This window comes from Cimex lectularius, unplaced genomic scaffold, assembly GCF_000648675.2.
Source record: "Cimex lectularius strain Harlan isolate CLEC.00 unplaced genomic scaffold, Clec_2.1 scaffold301, whole genome shotgun sequence".
In the NCBI taxonomy this organism is placed as follows: Eukaryota; Metazoa; Arthropoda; class Insecta; order Hemiptera; family Cimicidae; genus Cimex; species Cimex lectularius.
Genome location: NW_019392845.1, coordinates 139,985 through 154,688, shown reverse-complemented (window position 1 = coordinate 154,688; position 14,704 = coordinate 139,985).

Here is a 14,704-nt window from a genome sequence, read left to right as displayed (position 1 = left end):
ACACTAATTTTATTTAATACTTTCATATTTTTAAGGGTTATGCGGTACTCGTACGGTTAAAACGTTTACGTACTTAGTTTTTATAATTAACAACAGAATCGTGGTGAAGTTTGCAAAGTAAAATTTTGATTTCCCGTTTGAGTGTTTTGGTAGGACTCACAAACTCGTTAATGGTCTACAAACACTGTTCAAACTCGCTTTTCCTCTTTTATAACATTTGATAATAATGTTTAAACTAATTAAGGAAAATGAAATTTCCCAACCAATTTGGAACCGCGCTTTTGTAGGTCAACATTTACGAATGTAACAGAAAATATTTTAAAACGACAGCTTCAATTAGAGAACGATGTAAATACATTCTGGAAGCTGGTTGGAAATGGTTTAAGCAATTAGAGGACGGGAAATTTTCAAATATTACCAAACACAATAAAAAAAAATGAGGCCAAATAAAATATCGCGCAAAAAATAAGGAAGTATAACTTCAACCAGATCATATTTCAATCTGTTTTTAATACTTCAATATTCGTTTGCTTAAGTTTTTTCCTTTCATTATTACAATAATTTTATTAAAATTTCTCGGGTCACGAATTTCTGATGACTGCTGCTTAAATGAAAGTGAGCTTTGAACCTTAAATAAAAATTCACCAGGTGTTTGAAATACAATCAACAATTCACTAGTTTTCGTGGTCCGCTTGACCAATTAGTATCTTTCAATTAATTAAGGTTTCTGTTGAGATAAAAGAGTCAGTGTCCCGAGGAGCCCACGACCTTCGGCTAGATACGCCACTTCTCTACCACTTGAGCTATCGTGACCTCGATCCACTTGGACACTAACTTCCCATCTCAACCCCACCTTTGAATTTTCCCTCCTTTTTGCCATTTTTCAATCCCGCTCGTGACATTGACTTTTTTATCTCAACTAAAAACCTTAATTAACAATCAACAATATTGAAAAATTAAAATTATTAATTAATAACGATTATAATTATTAATTATGAGTTTTAACTTTGAGGTCCGCTTATTCTTGTTTCTTGGTCTGTCAGATGCGTTTCAGCATTTCGACATATTCAATGTTGGGTTTGTTTTTCTAATCTTTATCTACATAATCAATCAATTGATCGTTCATAATCAGTAGGTGTTTGTCTTTATTCTCGGCCAATCGAGCAGTATGGCTTAGGACATGAAACTAAAATATTACTACCAGAATAGACTTAAAGCTAGAATAGTAATTATACTATTTTACTTGTAATAACAATCAATTAATTAAGGTTTTTAGTTGAGATAAAAAAATCAATGGCACGAGCGAGATTCGAACCCACGATCTTCGGCTAGATACGCCGCTGCTCTACCACTTGAGCTATCGTGACTTCGATCCATTCAGACACTAACTTCCCATCTCAACGCCACCTTTTGAATTTGCCCTCCTTTTTGCCTTAATGAATTAAAAGATATTATTTGGTCAAGCGGACCACGAAAACTAGTGAAGGTAATAACAATATTGTGATATTTCTTTATATGCATTTTTTAAATTTTAACAAAAACGTAGTTACTAAAGATATAGGAAAGTTAAAATTCATCGATCATTGTCTTGTTAGGCATATTTTATAAGGTGAGAACAAGGTTCATTCGATGAGAGTATAAGTTGCACTCTAGTATACAAAAGCCGGCTACAGTGCAAAAAAGCGTTCGAGAGTTTCAATAACAATAAATTCCGCATCATGAATATTTAAATGGGGTCTTTGCCCACTAAAACGTATCATACTAGGACCGTAACCGTACCGACACATGCAAACAAATATTCTTTGCATCATTTAGTATTAGAAAATGCCCACTACACCGTTCCATCACCGGCGAACACACTAGCGTGCCATGAACGTTCAGTCAACAAACGGCTGCAGAGAATATTTTGCAGGTGTCGGCCCGCTCCCTGTTATGGACCATTGTGCGCATCCAGCCTACTGCGTTGCTGTCCCGTTCTACACAAGTTCTTTGCATTTGACGATGAGATCTGTGTTTGTGTTCTATTGTATTGTGAGTGCTTGTGTCGTAATAAAAATGGAGGATGAACAACTAATAGAATAGTTGTTACTCGATTTTGTAGAGATTCGTGAATCCAGTAGCGTCTAGTGTTTTTTTTCCTCTTCCTAGTCCAAAAGAATGGCAATCATGGACAATTCTCGTATTGATAATTTTCTAATAACCATACTTTATTTAACAAAAATCACTCCTCACGCGAAAACAAAAGTTCACAAACGACGCGTTTGAAAAAAGAAATGTATGACAGCGAAAGCAGGACGGCTACGAAACGTTTTTACATACGCGTTAAATACGGGTATATAAAGCGGTTCATCCGTTGCAGTGGGCATAGTAGTGACCGGAGCGTTTTTTTTTTCGTGCCTGACACGATCCTAGTATGTTACGTTTTAGTGGGCAAAGACCTAAGATTAAAATACAAGTTTACGGTGTATTATAGACATTGAGTAATTTTATTCAGAAATCGTGAGATGCGGTCTGGTGTGATGTAGGTTTCAGAAAAATATTTTCTTTATCGTGCCAACGTTTCGATCTTTATTGAGATCATCTTCAGAGCTCAATGTGTTTGTCTTCTGTGTAATTGTGCCATTCTTGCGTGTCGTGTTGAGAGTGCCCCGACGACACTCAAGAATGGCACACGTTGAGTAATTTCTTTCAACTTTGGCTCCCAAGGTATTCGGAAAAATTAAAAGCTCCTGGCTTACGTTTTAAGAGTAGAAAAATGCCAAGAACTCATCTCTGTGATGTTTATGACATTGGAAATGGTACTATTTTAGTTTTAAACTTGAAACATTTTCTTATTGGTTTGAAAAGAACACAGAAAATGTTCTTATGAAAGAAGATTCTTCCCAGAAATCCATAATATATTTGTATTCCTGATATCAAGCTCTATTATACAAGGGTTATTCTAAGATTTTAAAGGTTCTGCTTTTAATTTGAAACTTTGATATTAAGGATTTAAATAAGTTACAAAAACATCATATGCCTATGTCTTCTATTTATCAACATACATTGTTATACCAACAGTTTACAAATTAATATGAAAAGTGAATTTTTTTTGAATATATGTATATTAATTTATTTGCTTTATAGATTTTGGCGCGCTGGAAAGTCGCTAGACAAATTAAAATTAAATTTCTTTTACAATTTCACATCCTTAAGCAGTGGCCGCGTTGACAGCTAGGCGGAGAGCTGTTAAGCGGTTAAAATCTACTAATTTTGGTTGGTTGGGTCCGTCCGAACCAGGTCTGATATTACACTCAGGGTGCGGGACAATCAGCAAAAAAGAATTGTCAAGGAAAATACAGGAAAACCTTATAGGAAGCAATAAAAATAAACTATTATGAGATGAATTGATTTTGGCAATTGTCTACACGAAGCAGATTTATCAGACGAAACTTACAGAACAGGATCCGGAAACGAATTAGTCAGGACGACAAGAGCACAAGAGGGATGAAATAGCTGTGCGTTTAGCTTGGTTTTGGGGGCACAATGATCCAATTTATTTATTTATTTGGTTTAATTGGCGCGATAGGCAAATACAGAAAAATGGAATTGTAAAAGAATTTTATTTTGAAGGCTGATAATTATGTCAGAGATAATTGTGAAATATATCATTTGTTTTTTATATTGAAAGATGATGAAATTGCGTGTATCAATAATACACGCATGAAAATAAGGTTACGGTCCAATTTTTATTATTAGTGAATTATATTTTTATTTAATAATATTATATTTTAAAAGTTAGTGATTACTTTGTGTCCTTGATAGTTTTTAAGTGGACAATTCTATGAAAATCAAACGTTAAAAGTTCTCAGTTATGATTTATTCCATCGGTGTAATTTGCAGAGTTATATTTAGAATGCCTGAGTGTTGTACTCGACGTAATAAATAAAGTTCAATTGAAAAACGCATAGAATTGAATGCCAAGAAGGAAAACAATAAAGCTTATTAATGTTGAAGTGGAAATTCCCATTCCTTTTATAAGGGGGGCGCCTTTGTAGGCCCGGTATCCCTCGGACGAATTTACCAACAACTTTCTTGGTTCAACTGTCAAAGGTAACAAGGATCCTTCGGATAACTAATTACAAACAAACGCACGCTGATGTGGTGTGAAACACTAGTTACCCGAAAAGCGAGTTTGGAAAGCAATTAGTTTATTCGGGGAGGAGAAAATTGCTCCCATGGAGTGAACGTGAATAATCTGAAGGCCGTTACTGCCATTAAGTTTTATTATTACTGACCCATTTTTGAACTTTTCCATAATTAAAAGAAGTTCCTTCTGAATTAAACTTTTCTGATTTCGGGCTGAAACGTTTCCCAAGTCGTACGTGCATTGTGTATGAACTAACGAATATTTTACATTACTCCTGTATATTTTAATCAAGCTGGTAACTCATTTGTGTTCGTCATTCAATGTTATTGTGGTATTATTAAATCAGAGTTCTTCTTAAAAGTAAATAAGCTTCTTGTATGAAAAAAAGACTTTGAGTAGGGTAGCTTCTCGATGGTAGTTTGGCCGTTTTGGTGATGGCGACTCGACGGAATAACTGGTGAGGTATCAGTTGTCCACTCAGCTGCAAGGTAGCGTTACCTCTCAAATTAAACTGTTATCGAACGTTAACTAATTTCGTCCGACAGCAAGAAGAGGACGTTTCCGCCAAAAAGGCATTAATCCGGGATTTGGCCGTACCCATCTGGCCTGATGTTGAACACGTTCTACTTTAGCCAGAGAGATTTCTCAATAGACCCAGCTCTTTGTTTTGTCAGTTACAAATTGGAAGTATTTTACTGTTGTTTATTTTAGAAACAATTTACACAGGGCAACATCCTCAATTTATTAACATTACTTTTCTCCGAGGAAAATCCTTTAAATAATGAATTAAAGATAACGATTTTTAACTTATTTGTAAAGTAAATACGTTTTTTTGTTATATTTATTTTATTTTTCATAAACAATAATTACAAAACATTGAAAATTATTGGTGAAGTGAAGGAAATAATAATAATTGAAGCACGGCAGCAAGCATAGATCACTGTTACAAAATCTGAGAGTCATAAATATTTTTAATTAGATATAGGATCTTTATATCTTCATGTATGTGATATGTTTTATTTGTTGGAAAGAACGTATTTATTTGCCTTAATGGAAAGGCTTATCCCCCAAATACACCATCAATATCGAGTACTGGGGTAGTGTGAATGTTTTGTGCTGTGCATATGTAATTTATTAGCGTAGATGGAAGGGTTTATTCCCAATTACCCCAAGGAATATCGAGTGCTCTGGGATAGTGTGAATATAATTTTTTAGCGTGAATGGTAGTTTTCCCCAATTACCCCGACGAATATCGAATACTTTGGGGTAAAGTGAAAGAAGTGCGAGTCCAATTTATCAGCATGAATGGAGAGGTTTATCTTCAATTACTGCGAGGAATATCGAGTTTTCCGGAGTAGTGTGAATGTAGTACGGTATGTGAATGTAATTCATTAGCGTGAATGGAGAGGTTTATCCCCAATTACCCTGAGGAATATCGAGTACTCTGGAATAGTGTGAATGTAGTATGGTGAGTGAATGTAATTCATTAGATTTTATTAAGATTCGTAATCCGCTTGACCAATTAATATCTTTCAATTAATTAAGATTTTGGTTGAGATGAAAAAATCAGTGTCACAAGCGGGATTCGAACCCACGACCGTCAGCTAGATACGCCGCTACTCTACCACTTGAGCTACCGTGACCTCGATCCACTCGGACACTAACTTCCCATCTCAACCCCACCTTTTGAATTTTCCCTCCTTTTTGCCATTTTTCAAATGTCGTGTAATCTATTTGATTCTCGACGACAAATGAAATGGCCACGGAGAACTTTGCTGAAGTTATATTTCATTTTACTTACTACATTTTATAAGGTTCGTGGTCCGCTTGACCAATTAATATCTTTCAATTAATTAAGGTTTTTAGTTGAGATAAAAATTCATTAGTGTGAAAGAAGAGCATACCTCAAGGTAGGTACAAAGCCTCGTCTATTGTGGTTGAAATAACACAAATAACAAACAAAAATCACTGAAACAAGATAGGGCATATTCCCAATTATCCCGAGGAATATCGAATTTGGTACTGTGAGTGCTTGCCAGATTATTATGTTTTTATCTTGTTTCAGTAAGTTTTGTTTGTTATTTGTGTTACTTCAACCACTATAAACGAGGCCCTGAGGTACAGAGAGACTAGCAATAGGCAAAAAAAAAGTTGGTTACCGTTTTATCATAAAATATAGTAACTTTCCTGGAGAAACAGAAATAGAAATTAGTAGGATTAAAACGCGAGAAAGAAAAAAAAGAAAGTAAAGCTAAGAAAGGGAGGGCTGGCGATGACCAATGTAGTTTACCGGTTCTAAAACTAAAAAAAAAATGTCATAAAATAGTGTGCCGTAAAGGTATAGCGGAACATTATTTTTCTTTTTCTTTCAGTTGCGAAGTTATATATCTTTTTTAGTAGCATTTAATAAATTGATTTTACAACATCCACTACTATATGTGTATTATATACGACTACCAGATTGGATTTCAATTTGTAATTGTGAAAATAATTGGCGTCATTTACAGCCGCTCTGGATTAAAATTATGATATTCATCATTCAAGAGGTCTCTTATTCATAGTGTTTTCAGTCGTCTCCGTGGTAATTGTGGGGAATGGAGTAACCGTATTTGTGGGTTAGTGTGATCTTGTAATTTATTGTGAAAACGTCTGTAATACGTTTTAATGGATGAACAAACAGATGGCATGTGAAGATCTTTGTGAAGTTATTGATTAAATAAGAACGTGCAGAAACAGTCGTAAAACCTTTGATTTAAAAGTTTGTAATCTTTGAATGTTGGAATATTTGGCCGATCTATAAATTTGGCCCCCGGACGTACAAATAGGTTTGAGTAGGTATGTGTGTATCGAAAGTTTTGATTTTAATATTTTTTTGTGATTTAAAAGGTAGTGTGCCGTCTTGGGCTATTTCATCTAGATTCAGTACGTCATTTATTTCTTTGTCTGTTTTGTTTATTTATTGTTTTCTTTTAATTTTATTTTATTATTAATGTATGATAATTTTACTTGGTTTATTTGCTTTATTACCTATCTATTTTTATTAACTTGTTTAATTATTTATATTTTATGTTATTTTGTTTGTTGTTGTTATTTTGTTATGTTTATATATATATNGGATCCTAAGCGACGAATCAACTTGCTTAAAAAAATGTTTGAATTTCTAAAAAAATACGAACATACTCAAAGAAATATAACCAAAAAATAAACAAAATAAAAGCAAAACGTATAGTATATATATTTTTTTAAATTATTTATATTTTATGTTATTTTGTTTGTTGTTGTTATTTTGTTATATATATACATATTCTTAGATTCGTCGCTTAGGATCTCTTTTATACTTTTTAGGAGGTTAAATACTTCTCTGGCTGTTTTTAAAAGTTCACATTCAGTTAATGTATGTTTTACAGTCAGTACCTTGTATTTGTTGCATTATGGAGGTATTTCTCTGTTCATGAGGTGGCCATGTTTCGATCTGGTGTGTCCGATCCGTAGCCGGGTCAGAGTTACTTCTTCTTGTCTGCTTTGTCGGAATGACGAGGTCCTGCACCTGACAGAATGTTTGATGCTTTTTATTTTTTTGTCTATGGTGTTGTGCCATGCTTGTTCCCAATCTATCTATATTTTATGTTTTAGGTGTTAATCTAAATCCTCACGTGGGTACGCTGTCACTGGAATTCCCTGTGTTGTCGCTTTTTTTTCTTGAATGTCAACTTGAATATTGCCTTGCATCATTTTGATATTTTAATTTTTACATTTGTATGAGGATCTCCTGGATTAGTAGGTTTTCAGTAAAGATATGTTTTATTTTTTTTATTTGTACAAGTGATGTTGAGTGCTTCTTTTATTGCAATTAATTCTGCAGTAAAGTTGTTACATATTGAGGGAAGTTTAAATTTGTATATTTGATTGTCATGAACCACTGCAACTCCGTTATTTTATGACAACCGTAATTTGTATCTTAATTTCTACATTTAAATTTACTTCACTAGTTTTCGTGGTCCGCTTGACCAATTAATATCTTTTAATTAATTAAGGTTTTTAGTTGAGATAAAAAAGTCAATGTCACGAGCGGGACTCGAACCCACGACCTTCCCACTCAGACACTAACTTCCCATCTTAACCCCACCTTTTGAATTTTCCCTCCTTTTTGCCATTTTTCATTTTTCCGAGTAGATCGAAGTCACGATAGCTCAAGTGGTAGAGTAGCGGCGTATCTAGCCGAAGGTCGTGGGTTCGAATCCCGCTCGTGACATTGACTTTTTCATTTCTACTAAAAACCTTAATTAATTAAAATTTAAATTTACTTTAAACTCAAATTTAAGAGGTATATTTTATACCACGGCATTTGAACACCATTTAATGTTAAATTTCATAAATGGATAGCGTACTGGGAACACAAATTTTTCAGTTGCTAAACTTCAATGTATTTTTTAATTACTTTTTAATTACTGGTCTTATGATTAGGCAACGTAGAATTTGGTAGTTTTAATAACTTTAATAATTGTTTTCTAACAACAAAAACAATTTTAATATGTAATTTGTAAGTTTAGAAGTCAAGTCTGAAGATTTCTAATTGTAAACTTACTAATTTTCGTAATTGGTTTACCTCGAAGTTGAAAAGCGGCGTTTCTCGAGCGTTTGTCCATTTCGATTCGTCATCCCTCTCTAGTGATTGTAGTCCATCTGGAGAATCTCCATGCTAATAGCCTAATCAAGCGAGAATAGCACGAATCGTGGGCCGCCAGGTCTGCGGTCCAAGTTCATGAATTATTTATTTTCACCCAGGAACAGCTACGAGGGGGTCAGGACGAAATTTGAAATTAGGCCGGGCTCCCACCCGTTTGCCGGCTTTCGACCCGCTGCGAACCGGCGGCCGACACTCGCACAGTCTATCTAGGAAACGCTCAATAACCGCAGAGTCAGCTGTTCCCAACCTTTTCCAGTCTTCGTTCTAAATTATTTTAATCACTGCAACAAATTTCGATAACCATCTTTATGGGCCGGTGAAATTAACGGATCCTCCATCGCGGTATCTCGGATTCCATGTATATTTAAATGGGTATCTGTACTAAGAGCTCTTCAAATATTAGCAAAGGCTTACAAGTGGGCAGTTTTAGAGATAACAGTAAATACAATTAAGAAACTTCAAAATTACCTCGAATTTTATTGGACTTAAATTATAAACTCTAAAACTAAATAAATTAATGGATAAAGAAAAATCTTCAAGACAAAGTAGTCATCTTTAGGTCCTATCTATGCCTGGTGGATTTGAAAATTGCGTGAGAAGGCAGCGCGAAATGATTCCCGCCCAAAAAACTTATAAATGGGCAAATGGGCTTGTTTTCAAAACTACAGACATCCCGAGATGATAATATATATAAAGATATGTGTGGTGTTTGCATATATGTGTGTGATGGAATTATCAGTAAACATTAATATATTAGGCTAAATGCAATAATAAAGCTGAATCAATCTGTTTTCTCTGCGGCGAAAATGCTATCTATGTAATTACATAGTTTAGTGTTTAGTTTAGCCAACGTAGACACTAACCGGATTACTCTTGCTGTTTATTCTGCGTCCAAATCTCAACTTTGCGTTTGTCAGAAAATCACATTCCATGGTATTAAAACAATATAAAAAAGTTCGTTGATTTATAAATGTGCAAAAATATTACAACTATTTTGCAATATTTTTGCACATTTATAAATCAACGAACTTTTTTATATTGTTTTAATCAATAAATATAATGGAGATAAAAAGAAGTATTTTTTATCATTTTGTGTACAAATTTTATTTAAAAAATCATTTTTTCCTAAGACGTTTTGCGCCTCAAAGCACACTGAGGAATAAAATTCAAATTATATTTTAAAAAACTAATTTTTTGATAGTAATGTTTTGATTTGCATAGACGAAAAGGAAGCTGTAGTAAATGAATAAATGAGTAACATTTAATGACCGTTAATTAATTATTATTTGGAGATTGTAAGATGTGGTCTGGTGTGACGTAGGTTTAGAAAAACATTTTCTCTATCGTGCCTACGTTTCGACCTTTATTGAGATCATCTTCAGGGCTAAAAGTGTAGATATGTCATTGCTGTATGTCGTGTTGAGAGTGCCACATTTACGACACAGCAATGACACATCTACACAGAAAACAAACACTTTGAGCCATGAAGATGATCTGAATAAAGAACGTTGGCACGATAAAGAAAATGTTTTTCTAAACCTACCAGATGGCATTTCACGATCTACAAATAAATGAATAAAGTTGAATAATTGCAATAATGCCGGCCTGGTTGGTCGCGTTACTTTCCAATTTTATATCCCTTAGATTTGGACCGTGAACTGATCTAACGGCACAGATTGCCAGTTAATATCAGATCCGTGACTAGGCGTCATGGTAAAAAGCCCATTGTACAGGGTCGGGGTATTGAACGGCCATCGGTGGTCGAATAAGAAGAAAAGAGATTCGTTGTAATTAAAACTTTTTGCATGGACATCCATTAGTCAAAAAGGCCTCAAAAGCTATTTTTTGCTTGAAACAGATGCCAATAAAATATTGAAAAATTAAATTTTTTTTCATAAAAAAGATGTACAAATATTCTTAGCCGTGCAAAAATATTCACGCTTTTTTCGAGGAATAACCCCCCCCCCATAACCCCCCTCAACTCTGCCTGAGGGGCACACCCGTGAGGTACGTGGAGAGGGTGCGGTTCCTCGGGCTCTTGTTTGATGAGAAGTTGAGATGGCAGGCACACATCGACGCCGTCGAGGTCCAGAGCAGGAAAACCCTCTCACTGTTGAGATTTGTTGGTCACTTTAAGTGGGGAGCGGACAGGGGGACTCTGCTAAAAATTTTTGACTCGCTGCTTTGTTCGAGGATCTTTTATGGATGTATGGCTTATTCCTCGGCCCGAAAAACGCGCCTGAGAAAGCTCGATAGGCTCTATTACCAGGGTCTCAGAGCAATCTCGGGGGCGTTCAGGACCAGCCCCTTGGCCAGTCTGTGCTGCGAGCTGGGGGTCTTGCCTCCCGAGCTTCGGAGAGAGCAACTCACCCTCGGTTACGCGGCCGGGTTCTTGGCCAAGCCGGAGCACCCCCTCGCTATGAAAATTCTCCACTGCCCGTACAGAGTAGTTTACGACAGGCTTCGCTCGCGGACGCGACCCCTCGGGATCCGCTTCGGTGAGTCCTTAGGGAGGGCCGGATTGGCGCTGGGGACGGTGCTTCGGGTGGGGAACCGCCCGACACCCCCCTGGACCTTTCCGGCCGTACTCGTCCGCGACGATCTGGCGAACTTGCCTAAATCGTGTACACCGCCATACCTCTACAAGGCTAAGTTCCTTGAACTTAGAAATAGATACGCCGGTTTTCGTCTGATTTTTACAGACGGGTCCAAGACCGGCGATGGTGTGGCGTGTGCTGTGTATAGCGGGGGAGTAGCCACCTTTTGGTCGTTGCCCCCTCACTGCAGCGTATACACGGCAGAGCTGTATGCGATTTGGCACGCTCTCGAGGCGGTGCGTACCGGGGAGGGCTCAGCCTTCCTCGTATGTACCGACTCTCTGAGCGCTGTCTGGGCTATACGCGACAGGTTCTCTGTGGACCCTCTCGTCGTGCTCTTGTTAGAGAAATACGCGGAGCTGGAGCCTCTCGGAAAAACGGTGGTTGTTGTCTGGATTCCCGGACACGTCGGCCTGGAGGGTAACGAACGCGCGGACGAGGCGGCGAAAGCCGGTACGTCCCACCCTCCAGATCGGACCATCGCGATCAGGCCCCCTGACGCTAAACACGCAGTTAAAAATATGATAAAAGAAAGATGGCAGCGTCAGTGGGCGGGGTCGTCGGAGAGGCTCTTGCGAGTCAAGAGCACGACCGGTAGATGGCCCTCAGAGAATCTGAGCAGGAGACGAGGGATCGTCCTCACCCGACTGAGGATTGGCCATACTCGGTTGACACATGGGCACCTGCTTTTGGGCCAAAGCCCGCGCAGGTGCCCTTTATGCAGAGAAAGGTTGCTCGATGTGTCCCACATAATAGAGGCGTGTCATGCCTTGGCTCCATACAGAGAGCGCGTAGGCATGCCGCCGGATTTAAGAAGAGTCCTCGAGCATGGTAGCGAGTTTCAGAGTCCCCTGTTCCGCTTTTTAGGGGAAATTGGGGTTTTTTATTGTATATAGTATGTCTTATGTGTTATGTGTCTATATGTTTTGTCTGTGTGCATGTATTTATTAGCGTGAATGGCGAGGGGTGAGGGTGAATATAACGTCATCATCGCCCCTCGAACGATGAAAGCGGGTGAGTGTGTGTTCGGGGTCGATGGCGGAATATTTATAAAAGTACCCCATCGACCCCAATCTAGTTTAGTTTAAGTGTAGGTCGGTGGAGGAATATCAAGTACTCCACCGACCAAACGGAATGAGTGTACTGTATGGATGTATTTATGTGTATGAATGTATTTATTTGTATGAACGTGTATAGAATATAGACTTAGTGGGGGCTGAAATGACCTAGATGTCGGAAGCCCCGGAAAAAAATAAAAAATAAAAAAAAAAAAATAATACTCGATGTACATTTCCAGATTTTTTTCTACATTGTATGACTGTATTTATTAGATTGAAGTTTATGTATAATATACAGACCCACTAGCCTAGGTTAGTTGTATATATTTTTCTTGAGTTAACCGGCGTAAACCCCATTGCCTTCCAAATTTTTTATATACTTATATATAGTATTGTATGACAGGTGCTAGTTAGTAATTTGATTTTTGGGATCGGTGATGTGTTCCAAATGAAGTATTTGATCATTTGTGCTCAGAATTCTAGTTAGTGAAAATGTAGTTATTAGTGTGAATGATGGTGGGTCCTTAGCGTAATATCCAGTACTCGGAGACCACGCCAAACTGGCTAGGCCACAATATACACTGCTCAAAAAAATTAAAAAGTTGTGTTGTTTTTAGGTATAATTTGATGGTTAAAATGATTTTTATGTTCCTGTTGACACACAAAGTCAACAAATGTGTTGGCTAATGATTCAAGCTATTTATTTAATTTATTCACATAAGGTCGTTCTTTATGCTCATATCTATGCCAAACAATAATAAACCTGAAAAAGACTCAGTTCACTCCTTCATTCAACTTCTGATAGTAAATCTATTTTTTTTAATTTTGAATGCCAATAGAGTTCAACGAAGGCATCTATATGAAAGTGTCTAGAACTATCAATCTACTGGAAGAAGTATATTGTCAACGTCAAGTTGGAATCCATCTGGGAGTTTCACAGGCTGTGGTCTGTAGGCTGTGGCAATGTTATTTCGCAACTGGACGCCTCACTAGACAACCTGTACAAGATCTTTTATGGGTAACAAAAGTAAGAGAAGACAGATTTTTTAAAATCCAGGCCGTGCGGAACTAATTTTCAACTGTTCGTAACCTCCTCAATGATCCCGTGCTACTGGGGTACGTGTTTCAGATCAGACGGTGAGAAATATACTAAGGGAGGTGAAGTTGACTTCAAAAGTCCCAAAAAAAGTTCCATCTTTAGCCTTCACAAAATTGACAGAAATTTATTCGAAAGGGAACATATACTTTAGGATATGAGACAGAGGAGCTCTTATTCACAGACGAGTACCAATTTAATTTAATCTCAAATGATGGACGCTGTCGGGTATGGAGGAGAAGAAACGAACGCTCCACAAATGCAATTATGCAAGTTCGATTTCTTTTTGGCGCTGGCTAAGTGACAATTTGGCGAGGAATTTCCATGGAAGGACAAACGTTCTCTGACAGATCAGCACAAATGATATAGTGATATCTCAGGTGCTCCTCTAATAGCCGCAGCTGAAGCCAGAGAAGCCTTGTCACCACATGTGGAAGGTCCAATTAAAAATAATAATCGAGCACTAAAAGTTCCATCAAAAATGAAAGATAAGACCGCCCTTCTACAGGAGACCAAACTTTTCTTAAGCAGAAAACGCGAGATGCTGAAAACGCCATGTGACGGCAATGGCCATATCATCTAGCCGGCTTAGAAAAAAAAAAAAAAAATCAAATGAATCATATCTTACAGAAACACCAGTGCACAAAATATTGTTAGTTTTTTTCGATAATTTCAAGTTAAAGGGTGCGTTTTGTTTCTCATACAAAAATCTCATATCCCTCGTTCTTGTAGCGACTCACCTTCTAAACAATACGGTATTACAACTATGCCAATGACGGCTATAATATTCGATAGACCATAATTCCAGAGGTTGGTTAACCCCCACAGATCAGAGTAATCGCTTGAATAATGACTTCACCACCTCTGGCTCCGCCCTATTGTCAAACTATACTCAAAATGCAAATTGTGTTCTGGTAGTGCAAACCTGTCAACGGTATTTGCCCCTCGTCGCTCGGCCTGTGACCTCACCAAACAAATAACGAATTCGTATTTTCAAGCTGTGTTTTTTATAGGATGACAGTGGGTTGTTTATCTTTAGGGTGGATTGGAGTCGGTCATGGTATACGTGTATAATATATACACAACATATACAAAATTTACTTTATTGTTTGACGTATTGAGGTCGGATACTTCTTC